At 33.5% G+C, this 6,199-nt stretch overlaps 1 non-coding gene across 1 annotated transcript; it reads right to left on the reverse strand.

Annotated features, from left to right (window-relative positions):
• Nucleotides 1–5,353: 5,353 nt before the first annotated feature.
• LOC112517519 lies at nt 5,354–5,541 on the reverse strand. The gene has a single exon (XR_003069713.1). It is a non-coding gene; the product is annotated as a U2 spliceosomal RNA (small nuclear RNA).
• Between the last annotated feature and the right edge of the window lie 658 nt (nt 5,542–6,199).

Below are 6,199 nucleotides of genomic sequence, written 5' to 3' on the forward strand. Positions count from 1 at the left end.
TTTTCATATGTAGGGTGTTTCCAACCAAAGCGAGACTTTCACCACGGGATCTTAACCATTTGAAGATTTCTGTCGTGGATAGGCAGTTTGGCCACCTAAAGGGCCTATCGCACGACGATGTTATTCGACTCGGTTTGTTGATGATGGTGGAGGTGGATTTTCTCAGCAGTCAAAAGCATTAGCTTGTTAGTGACACATTGATCAGCGCCATAGAGGATGTTAGGGTTTGGAACCAGTTTCCATGAGGATCCTATATCTGGGCACCCACCTTAGGAAAATGAATGATGTCATCGAAAAATGCATCAACCAGAAAGCAAAGATGACCATGATGGGATTTTATATGCCTTCAAGGTTAGTTAAATACTATCAATTAAATATTTATACATTTGAAGTTGGTTTCCTTTTTAACTTAAAATACTTGTTTGGTTGTATAATTCCATAGATGCATCTTGGAGATGTTTTCCGTCGCCTGTACGTATTTTTACCTACACAGACAGGTTTTCTAAGGCAATTTGTTGGGAGAGGAGTGTGATCCTCACTAGGGCTCATTACCTTGATTTCTTTTGTGTGATTGCAGTAAGATTTTTTTTTCCAATTTGAATACTTAAATATTATTTACTAAGTTAATCATAAAATTGTAATGTCATATGTTTTCAATATATTAGGATGAGAGTATGCCATACGACGGCCTTGTAGCATTCCCTGTTGAGGAGAGTCACCGTGGTATATTAAGAGCCACCAATATTTCGAGAGCAAGGGTCGACGACCGTCAAAGAGGCCTAGACCCTCGTGAAAGCCATGGGTGCCATAGGTCTCCTCTTCTAATGTCGGTCTTCCACAGAGGTCACGTTAGACCATTACGATGACTTGGGCCCCCAACATCATCTAGGGCTCACCTAGGGATATGAGCCCCTTCTTTCTATATGACGCCTTCCTACCATCATCAGATGCCACATCCGAACCCGTATGCGTTGAGATGGGATGAGTTTTCGAGGATCTCAACTACTATGGCTACAAGGAGATTCACTACCCTATTCATGTGGAGATGGAGAGGCACATGAAAACCGTCGAGGACCTTTGCCACCAATCCATGTCTTTCTAAGTAAGTGTTTAACTTAATTGATCGGCCATGATGTTTGTTTTTGATAAATCTTTGCGTACTTTTATTAAATGCAGGGTGGTCAACAGTCCGATGTGTCACATGGGTTCAAATCTACAATGTTCTGATTTATGATTTTCAGATCTACATCGGCCCACCACACACAACCTATAAATTATTAGTACTGAAAATGTATTGAAAGTTGACCAATATTTTCTCTATTCTTTGGAAATCTAATAATGACCAATCCCAATTTGTAGGCTTTTTCACCATCAGGGTCATCGTTCCATGTACCCCAACCAATGACTTACAGTATGCTAGGTTATATGGGGTTAGCTCCGTCGTACGTTACACCGTGCCCCTACACTCAACCTATACGTCATTACTACTCTTTGATTAATTTTATTTATTCTTCTGAAAATCTACAGCAAATGACCAATCTTAATTTGCAGGGTCGATGACTCACGATTTCTCAAGTCATACAGGATCAATGTTCGATGTATTCTAGCTATCGTCTACCGGTGTATCGGCCCCATCAGACTCATCATATGGTGGGGCTAGCATGTTCAGTACTTCGATTAGCACTGCACTTAGATATCACCACCGGCTAAGGTCCAACAGAGGCCAACATGTAAGAAGATGTCAGGAAGACATATCATCTCCTTTTGGATCCTACCTACTACCACTCCTACTTGACGACCACTAAAAGTACAAACTCGTCGTCATGCTTATACTTCTACTTCTCTCACATCGGCGACTACTACTAGAGCACAATACTGTCGTTAGGTGCTCACCAGTTCTTCCTGTAAATAAGAGTTGGTAGGGATTACTACTGGGCTTGGAGGGTGATGGGCGGTTGCTGAGCTCGGTTAGAATTAAAGTTTAGTTTCAATATTACTATTATAATTGAAGATATATCTAATAGATGTCTAACATTTTTTGTTTTGTTAATAGCACATCGATGCCTGTGTATGAATGATCCTAGTGTCACGTTCGCCATTAGCTACATCGACGGTTATGATAGGCAATTTCTGGGAGTTCTTGATCGACGACCAAGGCCCAGACTACGTCTATATGCAAGCCAATAGGGAGATGGATGATTTTCCAATATGATACATCTAGAACATGCATGGAAATAAGTTTACATTTATTTAATTAACTCATGATAGTGTAGTGTTATTTATTATTTGCTTGAGACTCTAATATTTTAGGTCTTTCTCCCCGTGTGCATCGATTCTAAACATTGGGTGGTTGGAGATTTCAACCTGGAGAGGATGGAGATGATTGTATAAGATAGCTACCGATGCCCATCATATGAAAAGTCCTTTGGAGGCATGATGAACAAATTCGTCGATGTGTTGCTGTGTTTTTTTACTTATTTTGATGGCCAGAGTCTTGTACGGTGTAGCCGAGAGTTCACATATGGGTTTACGTCGGCGATGTACCACAACAGAACTCCCCTTGGAGATTGTGGTGTTTGGGCCCATCAGTTGCGATTGATCTGAAGACAAATCTTGCAAGCTTTGATGTGAACTTCTTTAGACGAATCTTGCAGGTTTTTTCAGATGGATTTTGCAAGCTTTGATGTGAATTGCACATCATGGTGCATCTTTTGACTACAAGAAACATAATCTCACTCATTTTGACTAGGGGCAGGTCCGCAATTGCGGAGGTGATATATTGCGGATATGGGTATAAAATGTAATTTTTTATTTTATCGTTTAACTGGATCCACAATTACAAATCTTTGACTATTTTCATAAAAATGGGAAAGAAATAACTAATAGATAAAATCGCATGATTAAAATAGCTATTTTAATTAATTTTTCTATTTTTCATCCATTTAATTTATGGGTCATCAGGTCATGTTTATCCAAACCCGCCATTAAACTTACGTTGGTCCAAGCTTAATTTTCAACACCCATCCAAAGGAGCCCTTTATTAGTTTATACTATAGCATGCGGAATTTCAAAAATTATAATCTTATTATAATTAACTATATTAATAGACTAATAATTTTGACCATTTATACCAAAAATTCAAATTTATTATCTTCAAACACCTACACAAAGTCAATCCATACGCAGCCAAACTTCAAAACCCACAAACAAACGATCATCTTTAACTTATAAACTATAAAACAACTAAGGGGCCGTTTATCAAACACTTACCCAGTATGTGTTTACCGGCAAAATTTAACACTATTATTTACTTATCTGTTAAGATTTTAGTTCACAAAAACGACATAGTATATAATAATTTATCCGGTAAGCATTTAACATGGTAAGAGTTGTCGTCCTCACTTACCAGTGAGGTAATGTTACTTGGTAAGCGCTTATCCGGATAAATGTTTAGTAAACGACCCTAAGTCATTGTCTTTCAAAACAGTCAAGATATCGTTTTTAAGATTAGATTTGATAAGTACCGGTTGATTATATTATATTAGAGGATTTTCAACCACTATCGTGTTTTAGAAATTTTAAAGATTAAAAAAAAGATAATTATGTTAAACTCTTCTCTAAAAAGGAGAAAATAAATAAATCTCCAAATATAAAAAATATATAGAATATATTTGTTAAATATGCTCTTAATTATATTAAAAATAAGTACCTTATTTTTTTTCAAAAATAAAAAGATCAGTATTAATTTCATTTATGAAAAATTAAATAAAACAACATATAAATTTCAAAATAAAATTTTAAGTAACAAAATTGTCAAATTTGGCGTGGTCTGTTGACTTAGAACTTTTTGGAGTTTATTTGTTGACCACTCCATTTTCAGCTCCCGTTTCTGTAATCGTATGTTTAACGTTTTTGTTTTTTATTTATGTTTTTAAAAATCATAATTGTTTAATTTCATAGTACAAAAATAAATACTTAACAAAATCAGTAAGTTTATAATAAATTGATTAATTAAATGTATCGTATTCCCTTAACAAAATCAATAAGTTTATAACCACCACCACAACTATATTCACTACATCAACCACAACTACCGCCAACACCACCACAATCCACCGTCTTCATGTCCTCTATCACCACCGCTGTCCACCTACCACCACTGCCTCTATCTCCATAACCACTACTACCGTTGGTCACCACCACCTCCACCACTGTTACTATCAATTATATCAAATTTTTCATTCAAATTTGGTACCATTATATATGTATGTATTCATTTATATAAAATTGTGTACAAATATTTATAAATTAAAATTTTTAATTATTTACTTTATTTGTGTTAACTATAACTATTATATAAAATTTAAAATCATCAAATAACTCTTGGAGGTAGCTTGTCTAGTTATGTCCCGTCCAGTCCTAGTCGTACCAAACACCAGACATACTCTTGTGTTGTCCAGTCACGTCCAATCACGTCTGCATACGAAACGCTACCTTGAAGTTCCTATAAAAAAATGCTTATAAATCATTACTAAATTTTTACATCATTTTTGCCATTTTTTAGGTTACCAAATTTAACCATCTTGTGATCTATTCTTTTTCTGCTACTGCAAGCATATAAAATTATATTTCTTTAATAAAAAGAAAAGAAAAGGTATGTTATTAAATGACGTATTTTTTTGAATGTTGGAATCTCAGATACGTTTAACCAAGTAAAATTCAATTTATGTCGTTGCATGATGTCATCTTTTTATCTTTTCTTAAATATAAATTTAATTTGACGGAACTCATTTGTATTTATGAAGATATAAAAGAAAATTTCAACATTCAACAGTCAAGTTTGTTCGATTTATGATATCACATTAATCATGACCTTAACTACTCATGTAGAAAATATTTAATACATAATTGATTTTATCATTTTGATGAATATTTAAATGTAATTTATTAATCAATAAGTAATTACCCTCTTTATATTAACTAGTTTTCTAACCGCGCGTTGCGCGGTAGTGATAATATCATCTTCAAAAGGAATGTTATAGACTAAATTTGAAGTACTCTTCTAAAATTTTATAGACAAATGTGAGTACATTAAAAGTTTTTAAGAGGATTTGACAACAATCTTAGAACCATATGCTAATTTAAGTTATCTAACTATGCTTGAGAATCGTGTTTCAAAGTACTCTATAAATGTTTGACTAATGTTAGTAGTTTGTCTAATTAGAAGTCACAGTTTTAATTGAAATCTTATTTAAGGTGACAAAATCACGATTTTAATTTTATAACAAATTTAATTGAAATCTCATTTTTGAAGTTACGAAGAAGAAACGTTCTATAATATTTCTAGGGAAAATTAGAGTGCGTAAGTTATAGCAACAATAGTGGAAGTCCAATACGATGCATGAAGAACCACATCATCAAGCTAAGATAATGGATTTTTCCTCATAAAAAATAAAATTAATATCAAGTGGGGTCGATGACCCACATATCAGATATWAAAYTGACAAAAATATTACACTTTATCGTAACATTCTATAATATGTGAATTGKAATTAAAGGGGTGTGTCAAATCTTGATAGTATTAACATCAAGAAGACAGATAAATAACTACCTCATGTTGTCAAATTATCATCATTGGTTTCACTTTTATATTTGCACTATAATTTTTACCATTTAGTTGGTTTTACTTTTATATTTGCACTATAATTTTTACCATTTAGTTGGTTTTATATTTGCAAACATGATATAGATTTCAAAGATAGTCATCCACCTTTCTTATACACTTTAATTTGTTCAAATTTTTTTAACTTTTCATCAATGTGGGACAACTAAAACTCAACAATAATACATCATTTGGTTTGATTGGTTTCCAACCATGGTTATATATATATATATATATATATATATATATATATAAAAGATATAATACTATAATATAATTAATTTTGCACTATAATTTCTACCATTTGGTTTGATTGGTTTCCAACTATGGTTATAGATTTCAAAAGGGTCATCCAAATAAAGACAACTCTATGAGCCAAACCTCATATTTGACACAAAAACATCCAATTCATCTTTCTTATACACTTCATTTTGTACAAAAATTTCAACTCTTCACCAATGTGGGATATCTCAAACTCAACCACAATTCACCAACACCTCAATACTCAATTCTCATGATGCCACCTCAATACTCTTG

Source organism: Cynara cardunculus (assembly GCF_001531365.2).
Source record: "Cynara cardunculus var. scolymus isolate 2C chromosome LG 8, CcrdV1, whole genome shotgun sequence".
Classification (NCBI taxonomy): Eukaryota; Viridiplantae; Streptophyta; class Magnoliopsida; order Asterales; family Asteraceae; genus Cynara; species Cynara cardunculus.